The sequence below is a fragment of the Eublepharis macularius genome, chromosome 5 (genome assembly GCF_028583425.1).
Source record: "Eublepharis macularius isolate TG4126 chromosome 5, MPM_Emac_v1.0, whole genome shotgun sequence".
NCBI lineage: Eukaryota > Metazoa > Chordata > Lepidosauria > Squamata > Eublepharidae > Eublepharis > Eublepharis macularius.
The window spans coordinates 138,399,048-138,411,106 of NC_072794.1; the positions used below are offsets into that span (position 1 = coordinate 138,399,048).

At 42.2% G+C, this 12,059-nt stretch overlaps 1 protein-coding gene across 1 annotated transcript in view; it reads right to left on the reverse strand.

Moving 5' to 3' along the window:
- Positions 1-12,059, reverse strand: part of PTPRT (protein tyrosine phosphatase receptor type T) — a 560,054-nt gene that overhangs the window by 204,994 nt on the left and 343,001 nt on the right. The window lies entirely within an intron of this gene.

A 12,059-nucleotide genomic window follows, 5' to 3' on the forward strand; every position in this document is an offset into this window, starting at 1 on the left:
TTCCCAGCACTATGACATCAGTCTGAATTACACACACATATCCAAGCCTACTTTTTAAATTCCAAATTATACATTGAGAGTTCCAGTTCTAGAATTCCAGCCTCACATGCTCTGGCCTTAAATACTAGGAAGGTAGAAAGGCATCCAAAGACTCTTTTCTCAAGGCAGGTTAATCCAAGCACTAAACAATCTGAGTTCACACTACATTAAGATACATGTTTTCCTATATCTACCAATTCATTTAGGCTAGTCAAACAAGCTTAGGAACTTTAAAGATTCCTTGAACCCATGATTTAGGAAATACCATGAAATATATCTGTGGGCTAACTCAGAATACTCACATTTCTTCAGAACCTTAAAGATCAGTTTTATGGGGTTTTATATCACTCTATCTGCTCTGGTTAGACTTCACTTGGAGTACTGTGTTCAGTTTTGGGTACCACACTTTAAGAAGGATGTTGATAAGCTGGAACCTGTCCAAAGGAGGGTAACAAAGAAGGTATGGGGTCTGGAAAGGTTTAAGGAGCTGGGCATGTTTAGCCTGGAAAGGAGACAACTGAGAGGTGATATGATAGTCCTCCTCAAGTATTTGAAGGGCTGTCACACAGAGGATGATGTAGAGTTGTTTTCTGTTGCCCCAGCAAGTTGGAACAGAAACAAAGCAAAAGAGATTTGGCTAAATGTTTGGAAGAACTTCCTGACAATTAGAGCGGTTCCTCAGTGGAACAGGCTTCCTTGGGAGGTGGTGGGCTCTCCTTCCCTGGAGGTATTTAAGAGGAGGCTAGATGGTCATCTGACAGCTATGATTATTCTCTGACTTAATATGAACATACACAGATCAAGAGAGAGAGTGCATGAAGGGATGAGTTAGGCTCTCATGGCCCTTTCTTGTATGACAGGGTAATGCTGATCATCACTTTGGGATCAGGAAGGAATTTTCCTCCAGGTCAGATTGGCCAGGGATCCTGGAGGGTTTTTTCCTTCCTCTGGGCATAGAACAGGGGGTCATTGGGGAAGGTGAGGGGGGGATAGCTATGAATTTCCTGTATTGTGCAGGGGGCTGGACTAGATGACAATGCCTATCTCTTTATCGAAGCATCTATTTGAACCATTTTCTTATAGCACAGCCCTATTATCTATGTAAGAAATCCCCTTGAATAATTCGGTTTTTCACAGTTTGTGGAAAGCCAGGAGAGTGGGAGCCTTCCTAACTTCTTCAAGCAAGCAATTCCATAAGGTAGGGGCCACTACAAAGAATGCATATGTACAGGCAGCTACTGATTGATTGTGCCCATGGGTAGGGTGGTATGTATACAAGGCACGTGAGTGAAGCTGCCATGGCAGAGCATAGGGACAAATGTGCTCCCATAGATATGAGGGGCCAATGCCATGAAGGACTTTGTCTGTGAAAGCCAACACCTTGATTGGGTAGTGGGTTGAGATGCCCTTTCAAGACAAAAAGAAAAGGGGTTATATCTTCTAAGGAGACTAATTCCTGCTGAGTTTCGAAAGGGTTTTGGCTCTGAGGCAGACCCCAGGTTTGTTGTGAAGAGAAAACAGATTTAGACGACTCAGGAGATAGAAATACCCTCTAGTTTCAAGAAAGTGACTTACTCCAGAAAATCTGAACTGTCATAGGAAACTTCCTCAAGAAACATTGTTGCTGTACTTAAATTACTAAGTAAAACACCTCTCACACTTAAGAATCAAGAATATATGAAAATAAGCTTCAAGGGTACTATTTTGCTTGTTACACAAAGTGTATTCTGTAATACCAACAAAATTTTACCTCTGCACTTCCATCCCCTGACTACAATTGCTCAATCCCTGCCCGTTAAATAAAGTTGTTATTTCTTTTTGAATGTTATACAGTCTCTAGTGCCATTTCCAATAAAAAGGAAGAGGGCTCCTTTTTTTTCCCCCATCAAGTTCCTGTGCTGAGCTAAAAAGCCAAAGTTATATCTGCATGTCAGGGTGGGGCAAACAAACTTTCAAAACCACAGATATTATCATGCTACTAGTAGCTGCTCAGTCAAAACAAGGAAACTGAATTTTGACGGTAATTTCAGCCTCACAGTGGGGGAAATGAAGGGGGATCCATCATAGATGGCATAAGGATCCATAAGAATTAGAGGCCTTAGACAGCTTTCAGGAGTGGCATCACAGGTCAGCTGCCAAAGATCAAGCATCCCACCCCACTGACCATTGAACTGTTGCAGCAGAGAAGCAGCCACCACCCCCAGGCTTGTTTCTCTGTGTTGCAGAAGTTGTATTGGCATATCCTACAAATATTGAAGCACCCTGGTTCATGATGGCAAGTGCAGCCATTGCTGTGAATTTGCAGGGGAGTCAATGAGTCCTAGCTGCATCTGCCATTTTTCTCCTTTGATCCTTTGATCTCCTTTGATGAGGGAGCAGAAGAAGAGAAAAGCTGCTGCCACAGTATATTTGTTAGGGTGGAGGAGCTGGGGTGTATAGGAGACCCACAAATTGGAAGCCAGCCAAAAATGTTGCAAATCTTGTGATGGCACTTGCTGACCCCACTATTGCTTCTGACCCCCTTAAGTTTCCTGTGCAATGCATACATTTGCATAAGAGCTTGCCTCTTGAAGATCTGAACCCAAACCTTTGCCATACTTACTCTTATACCAGTAGTGGAGAGTTCCATCAACCCCTTCTGGGGTTCTCATGGCAAGAGACTAACAAAGATGGTTAGCCATTGCCTGTCTCTGCATAAAGATCCTGGTCTTCCTTGGTGGTCTCCCATACAACTACTAACCAGGGCCAACCCTGCTTAGCTTCCAAAATCTGACAAGATTGGGCTAGCCTGGACTATCCAGGCCTGGGTACTTTTATACCATGAGCTGCTTTTTAAAAAGAACTCTTCATTTTAAAAACTAATGAGAAAGCACTGCAAAGAGGCTGAAAGGAAATAATAACAATCTCTTTTGAAGATTAAAACTTTTTAAATCCTTCTGAAATAATTACACATATTCCCCCCCCACCACCAAAATTAATTTAATTTTTCAACTAAGTTTCATAAACAGGAAGAATTCTTCAAGTTTCCATATATTTGGGGGACTTATCACGTCATGGATTTGTAATAGAATCCCTGAACTATAAACATACATGAATGAGGTGAAATGTGCCTACGCAGCCTTGAAGATACCATACAAGCAAACACCATCACAGTAACGTTAAGCCAGATATTTGAAGGAGATGCTATTTGAGGCTTGGGAAATGCTTCCCAGAACAGAACAAGAGTAATTTTGTATGTGTGTATGCGCATTACTCTCTCTGAGAAGTCTAGCTTTTGCTCTTTGATAACTTCTACAGACAGAAGTGGAACTCTCAGTTGAAATACTGTAATTGCTGCTGTGGCTTCCTTTGTATCTCCACTCTGCATTTATGATAATCCCCTCATTCCATCTGCAGCCCACGCACTAATGCGGCGGCCCCCTTTTCTGGTTCCAAGAAATTATGCATTCATTATGGAGGAAAATTAACACCTCAAAGCAAACTATAATTAGGAATTCTTCAATTCAGTTTATGCTTTTTCAATTAGGCCCTCTATAATTTTAATCATGGGAGCATTAACATGTTTCTGTAATTTATATACCTGTGGTATAATTAAGTCCTGAAATGCCTCAGTCTACAGCAGCAAAAGTGGGACTTAGGCATCTTCTGTTTCATTTGTATTTAGGTGCAAATGCATACAGCACATTGTGCTCCAGGTGGCCTGGGTGTAAGGAATGAAAAGATGCAGAGAGTCAAAGTGTTGCCTAGTCAGAGGCTTGCCAATCAACCTGTCTGAGAAATCTGCTGTGGGTTCCCCAAAGAATCCATATTGAAACTGGTGCTATTTAAGGTATTAAAAAGAAATCTTCATCTCTCATAACAGAAATCTGGCAGTGGCAGGGGAGGAAATGACGAAGAGCATGCTAGCTGGCTAGAAGCAGCTAAATCAGATCTAGTCTGGCACGTGCATCTTTCTGTGTGTATAAGTGGTGGTCAATAGCAGGAACATGGGCAGAGTTTGCCCTCCCTCATGCTAAGTTTTTGCTTTACCCTTTGGCAAACACATGAATGACAGCAATTAATGAACTGGGGGAAAAAAAAGAAGTATACTCAAAAACACTATTGTGATAGGAAGGCTATGCTTACTGTCCATGCCTGGTATCCTCAGTTTCTTGTCCCTCTCCTCAAAGTCTTGCTGATTGCAGTCCATTTATGTTTCTCCCTGGAACTTAAAGGGAGCAACTGAGAAATGAGTTGGCTCCTATTGGCATATCTGCGCCCTAGTCATATTAGACTGTGTGTGACAGAGATGAGAATGCTGGCTATTGTGCAGAAAGATAATGCCTGATATAGGCAGAGCAAGAAAGAAAAGAAATTCACTTTGCTCTCATCTGCCTGCCCATTTATGTTGCCAATTCTCCACCTGGTCTTTTAAATATATCTCCCCAGCATTTGTTTAATGCTTCTACAGAGCAAATATACTTTTTTTCCCTTAGAAAAGACAAACACAGAATAAAGCAGCTATTCAATATTAATGGAGAGTTGTACAATGAACTTGGTCTGGCGCTAAGTATTTTCTGGCATGCCTCATCAGTGGTGAATGTCAATTTCATTTTGCACAGACTCTTGACAATACATTCTTAGCTTCTTGAGTTGATCCACAAGTATAGCTACAAAATCAACATCTATCATTAAAATTATCCTGCAGCGATAATGAACTTCCTTCCAAAACGTTACTTAACCCACTTCTTGGATGGTTCATTATGCATTCAGAACACTTAGGAATGAGACACAATACTGCTACCACGTGTAATATATTATGATAATGTGGAGCAGGGCAATCATAATTCAGAGTTTGGGGACAGTTGAATCCTTGTAAGCAAGTATTTTAATCCTACCAAGAAATAACATCAGATGCCGCCCAATCCTAATTTCAGAACTGGATTTGGTGAATCCATTGCACTGGATTCATTCTGGTTTCAGCCCAATGCTGTCTGAGATCTAGGTCAAAACAGATCAGGAGACTCTTGATGCTTGCAATATAATTGCAGTGCTACATCATCATGTGCTAAAACATATAAGCCCTGCTGCAAACAATCACACTAGAAATGCTTGTCCATCCTGCCTTTTTGCTGTCAGTCCTTCCCATTTTGTGCTACTAATCAAAAGTGGAAGGCATATAACAACAACAACATTTGATTTATATACTGCCCTTCAGGACAACTTAATGCCACACTCAGAGTAGTTTACAAGGTGTATTATTATTATTCTCACAACAATCACTCTGTGAGGTGGGTGAGGCTGAGAGAGCTCCAAGAAGCTGTGACTGACACAAGGTCACCCAGTTGGCTTCATGAGGAGAAGTTGGAAACCAAACCTGATTCTCCAGATTAGAATCCTGCTGCTCTTAACCACTACACCAAACTGGAAGAACTAAATTTTTGGTTTAAAGGGTAGAGGCCAGAAGCCTAAGAAACTGTCAAAGATGTTCAGAGGCCTGTTTAACCAGAGAAACTTAAATTCACAATTCTCTTAGCATCCCTGAATGACAATTCACTTAAGACTTCAGTCCCTGTAGTGGTAAGGACAGAGGCTTCTAAGCTTAGGTGCATGATGCCATCGTGATGCTTTCAATCCTTTATGCCCAAAACCATATCCAGTCCATAAAACGGATTTGTCTACACGAAATACAAGAAGTAAACTTCATGTTGCTACTCTAATTCTGAAACAGATTTGGGGAAATCAAAGATGTCTCTAGGGGAGGGCAGGAGGGAGCAACTTCCCTTTACAGAATTCTTTTCCTTAGTGCATGGAAATTAGGGAGCTCTAGCACCTGCATTATTCAGCAGAGACTGCTAAAGCCATTCCTAGTGAGACAGAATAGTCTCAGATTGCCAGAGCTGGATTTTCCATTCCAGAGGAGAATTATGATTGCCCTGCTCCACATTATCATTATCCGCCTGCCTGGACCAACCGCTTCCTGTTGGTTGTTCTGCTCCAATGCTGCTTTTCAGTGACTGTACCAGGTCATAATAGTATCTCCCTCCTCTTCCCTCTCCCTCCCTCCCTCCCTCCCTCCCTCCCACTCACTCACTCACTCACTCACTCACTCACTCACTCACTCACTCACTCACTCACTCACTCACTCACTCACTCACTCACTCACTCACTCACTCATTAAGCATGCCCTTCTGCAGTGTAGCTCCAGTCACATTAAAGTGAACTGTCAGATCCTAGTTACCAAAATCTTTTGTTAAGTCTCCACTCAACCATGTATATGCTGAAATTTGCAGCAATGTACAACACATACTGTAAATGGCTTGGAGACTGTAAGAATGCACAAACTGGGGGAAATAATTGGGGTTTTAGACAGTCCAGGTATAGGCAGCATCTCACTTGTCCTGTTTGTTACTGTTTATAAAATGACATTTTGGCCTAAATCCTTGAAGACTCAATTGTTTTTCAAAGAACAATCCATTCTCTTCCTTTTGCTGAGTTGTTCAATGGGCAGATTAAAGCCATTTGTTACAGATTAGTTCTGAAATGTATAACACAATATAATGTACCAGGCAACAGCTTTGGAGCCCAGGCCCTTGTGACACTTGATAGTTGCTTAGCAACTCTTCTGATACTTTTTCTTTCTGTTAAACTCTGTAATGGCACAGAGGAAAAATGACAGTGGTGTAAATACTGAAGAAAGCCAGGATGATACCCTGTATAGAATTCAATACACCTTGCAAATTACTCCATTCCTTGTCTAAACTGCTCTGAATAATTCCCATTAAATTCAGAATAATTTGGAGGCTGTATTGATGCCACGAGTGGAATGGGTGTTAAATAGACTTTGGCTCGAAAATGACAAAAGGAACTGTATACAATACTAACCAAGACAAAACAGCAAACAAAAGCTGTTATTCCATTCCCTCTCCTGTCGAGGAAGTTTTTTTGCCCTGGGGATCAGGGCAAAAGCTAGGCTTTCTATGATCTCTGTGAACTTTGCAAAGCAACCAAAGCCCTATCTGTGAAAAGAGTGTGATCATTATAATAGGCCTATCATACACTGGAAACAATATATATTTTGTGACTTTTCAATTATTTCTACAGAAGACTATAGTAGAGTAAGAAGTCATACCGCCTTTTTGTAAAAAAGCCAGTTTGGTGTAGTGGTTAAGAGCACGGGACTCTAATCTGGAGAGCCGGGTTTGATTCCCCACTCCTCCGCTTGAAGCCAGCTGGGTGACCTTGGGCTAGTCACAGCTCTCTGGAGCTCTCTCAGCCCCACCCACCTCACAGGGTGATTGTTGTGAGGTAATAATAGCATACTTTGTAAACCGCTCTGAGTGGGCATTAAGTTGTCCTGAAGGGCGGTATATAAATCAAATGTTATTATTATTATTTTATTAAAAATGCTCTCCAAAAGATTTTCATAATAGGCTCATTTTTTCCAAAGATACTTATTGAATATAGGGGAACGCATGGTAAATTGGACTTCAAAAATAGAAAAAAAAATTGTTCAATAAAAATGAAAGAAAATAGCATCACTTAGGTCAGCAGGTGGTAAAATGAAATATGAAAAAAACTAAATAATAAACAGTTGGCATTTTCTGCATTCCATCAGCATAACATACAATTCCTGTGTATGTCAGCTAATGAAATATTACTTTTGTTACACTTTCTTTAAGGAACTAGCAAATTTTACATTTAATTGACACAAAACAAGCAAGAGGCAAGGTTTTTCCCTTTCTATATACCTAATCAAAAAAAGCAAATTTGATCTACACCACCACTTTTTTCCTGAAAGCTGCAATAGCATGGTTTTTTAAATAGAAATGTAAAAGGAGATGAGTTTGTTTTCTGAAGACCACAAAAATCATTAAAATGTAAAATATATTTCTAATATGAACACATCAGCTTCAAGACTTCTTCCACATCAGTCAGAGCAATTCACACAATTGAAACATAATTCACATAGGTTAATATCCAGACAAAGATAAACTAGCATTCTGAACATCTGTTGATTTCAATGGGAGAAAGTCGATTGTACGCTTAGTATTCTTCTACTGAAATCAAGAGGCTGGCTAGGCAAACTGTTACAAAGCATTCTGTTAGGCCTTGTGTTCCTTTCTTTGGTAATTTTGAATAAGTCATAGGACCCTAACCCGGGTTGCCTGGCAACCCTCACTTCCCCCTGCCACTCCAAGCAGCAGTGGGACATCATTTTTTTATTGTTGTTGTTGTTGTTGTTGTTATTAATGATACTGATGACGATGACGATGATGATGACGATGATAATAATAATAGAATTTCTAGTCTTCCCTCCCTGTGAGCGGGCTCAGGGCAGATTACAACTAACAGATAAAATACAGCAATAAATAAAATCCATAAAATCACAGTTTCATAAAAAACAGTTTCAGCGGCACTGACAATTCCACAATCCTGCAGCCCAGAAGAGAAAAGAGGAGGTGGAGTCGTGAGCAAATATCCAATAATCATTATTCTTGTGCGGGGACAGATAATCATATAGCCTCCCACTGAGAGGAGACTGGCCAGGAGGCTAATTTGATAGATCTAATTTCCTGGCCTCAACCATAAGCCTGGTGGAACATCTCTGTCTTACAGCCCCGCCGAAAAGATACAAGATCTTAATGGGCCCAAGTGTCCTCTGACAGAGAGTTCCACCAGGTTGGAGCCAGGACTGAAAATACTCTGGCTCTGGTTGAAGCCAGTTGAGCCTTCCTGGGGCCCAGGACCTCCAGTAGATGTTTTCCAGCTGATCTAAGTGCCATCTGGGGTACATATAGGGAGAGACAGTCCCTCAGGTATGCTGGTCCCAGTCTGTTTAGGCTTTTATAGGTTAAAACCAACACCTTGAACCTGATCTGGAACTCCATGGGGAGCCAATGTAGCCGCTGCAGAATAGAAGTCATGTGTGCCCTATATGATGTACTCGTTAGGACATGTGCAGCAGCATTTTAGACCCACTGTAATTTCCAGGTCAGACTCAAGGGAAGCCCTGCATAGAGCAAGTTACAGTAGTCCACTCTGGAGGTGACCATTGCATAGATCACCGTTGCAAGGTCATGGGTTGAAAGACAGGGTGCAAGCTGCCTGGCCTGCTGAAGATGGAAAAAGGCAGACTGAGCAACTGCTGCAACTGGACCTCCATTGATAAGGAGGAATCCAGCATCACTCCCAAGCTCCTGAGTGATGGCACAGCCAAGCTGGATCTCCATATTCGCCACCCCATGACCCAAGTACAGGACCTCCATCTTCATAGGATTCGGCATCAGTCTGCAGGTTATCTAGGGAAAACCTGAAAGCGACATCAGTCTTTTCTTGGAATTGCTGGAAACTCCATGGTTTAACCATAAAGTTCCCAGTAATTCTTAGATAGGTGCAACATCACTTCCAGGTTCTCCCCAGAAGTGACATCACACCATTACTGACAGTGCCCCTCCACTCCTATCACTCGCCAAGCTGTTCCTGGAAACTTACACTAACACTCAGCATGGTTGTTGTGGGTTTTCCAGGCTGTATGCCGTGGTCTTGGCATTGTAGTTCCTGATGTTTCGCCAGCAGCTGTGGCTGGCATCTTCAGAGGTGTAGCACCAAAAGACAGAGATTTCTCAGTGTCACCGTGTGGAAAAGATGTTGGCAGGTCATTTGTATCTACTCAGGAGGGGTGGGGTTGAGCTGAGTCATCCTGTAAGAGTTTCCCAGGGTGTGGAATGCTAATGGCAGGAGGCTTCACTGTATCCTGAGGAAGTTCTCTGTCTTATGATGATCCCTGGTGGGGTTTTCATGGCAAGAGACTAATGGTGGCTTGCCACTGCCTTCCTCTGCAACCTCGGTCTTCATTGGAAGTCTTCCATCCAATTACTAACCAAGATCAATCCTGTTTAGCTTCCAAGGTCTGATGAGATCAGGCTTGCCTGGGCTATCCAGCTCAGGGCAGTCACAAGTTTAGAATTGTGGATATAAATTAATTTTCATTGTTGCCCCCATCTAGGTAGCCTTTTTAACAGTCTTTGTGAGCAGTAGATAAACAAAAATATAAAATTATATATTTATTAAGAATATTTTGCATCCTGCTTGAAGCAGCTTCCAATTGACTAAATACCCAGTGCCCCAAATCTCTTCATGTAGAAAAATTAGCATGTGATAAAGTTTCTAGCCTATCCTTATTTTTCCTATGTTAACTTTCTATGTGAAGGGATTTAATCTTAGAGAAGTACTCATATACATAACCGCCGCCCCCCGCACACACACCCTCCAAATCTTCTGTTGGAAGAACCAGTTTTATCTGCAGCTATTTTTGAAGACTGGGTCTGTGTATGATAGTTTCTATTGATTCTGCCGTAGAGTTGAACCATGTGTTCAGTGTGTCCTGACTATAGATGGGCACGAACAGCAATACGAAACCAAAAAACCTCACGAACATCCCAATCTGCTGTTCGCAAACAAGCTGTTCGTGAGGCCCCATTCTAACCAAACAGGTGGTCCTTTCAAGCCTTCGTTTGTTGCTATTCGTCAAGCCAGACAGTCTGGCACCTGCAATCAATTCCTTGGCAGCTTAGGCAGGGATTGTCTGTACTTTGTCTGAACTCCTGCTGTTGCCCTAGAAATCCCAATCTAAAACCAATTTAGCTTGATAGGCAGGTCTTCCTTTCAAGTGTGGAGCTCCAAATTAGTTACAAGGCAGCAAAGAGCAGGGGGGAGGGGGCTCCCAGATCTGGTTTTGCAGACAGTAGAGAGGGAGAGACAGCTGCTGTTGGCATTTTGATAGAGAGAGTGCACTGGAGCTTGAATTTTCTTTGTGTGTGGTGGGATATGGATCTACCCCTTCATGTTCCAGGGCTGCTGCCAAGCTCTGGGCCAAGCTATTATTTATTATTGGTACCTTTCCTGCTGCCTGCTCAGGTCAGGTTTCTGGGAGTGGTGCAGTAGGGATCTTAACCAAATTTGGATGATGGCTGGAGGAGAGCCTGCTGGCCCCCACGAACATCCAGCCACGAACATGTTCGTGAACAGGTCATGCTCGTAGGTGTTCATGAGTCCCTATTTGTGGATGGCCACGAACATCATGTTCAGGTTTTTTCCTGTTCATGCCCATCTCTAGTTCTGATTCCATGTCTTCTTGGGTTCAGCAGTGATAGGACGTATCAGTTAGGTTCTCCACAGGAGCCTACAGTTTCTTCCAAATATGGAAAAAACACAAATATCTATACCTGAAGAGGCAGGTATATGTTGAAGTTAGATTTGTAAACTTTTAAAGTATGTGTGTGTATGTGGAAGGCAGCTTGTAATATTAGTATTATATACAGCCAGAGACCTCCTGGCAATTACCCCCATTGCCTGCTGATGCTTCACAGAATTTCAGGGGGGGAATGAAGGAAAAGGGAAGGTGCGTCAGAAGTGGCATTATCATGTTGGGGCAATGTTGTACGATTCGCCTGTCCCTGCCCCCTTTCCCAACTCCTCCTGACCAGACGATGGCTGAGGCAGGCAACACCAATATTGCATGATAATACTGTAAAGCCAACACAAGTTTGTAAGAATCTGCAGTCTTTCAGGAAGATGCTGAGTGTTCGATGTATTGTCGAAGGCTTTCACGGCCGGAGAACGATGGTTGTTGTGGGTTTTCCGGGCAGTATTGCTGTGGTCTTGGCATTGTAGTTCCTGACGTTTCGCCAGCAGCTGTGGCTGGCATCTTCAGAGGTGTAGCACCAAAAGACAGAGATCTCTCAGTGTCACAGTGTGGAAAAGATGTTGGCAGGTCATTTGTATCTACTCAGGAGGGGTGGGGTCTTATGACTTGACAGTACTGTCTACCACCAAACTCCTGATTACTGCTTTTTCTATTTAAATAATAATACTTATGATACATTTGTAAAAAAGGAGGTTCAGAGAGTAAATGAGAAATGTCTATTTGACGTCCCTTCCTGTTGCTTGGATTGTCGCATTCTGTGTAATCTGCCTTGAGTACCAGTGAGAAAGATGAGCTATAAATGTAAACAAATAAATAAAAGAGACCAAGAGGA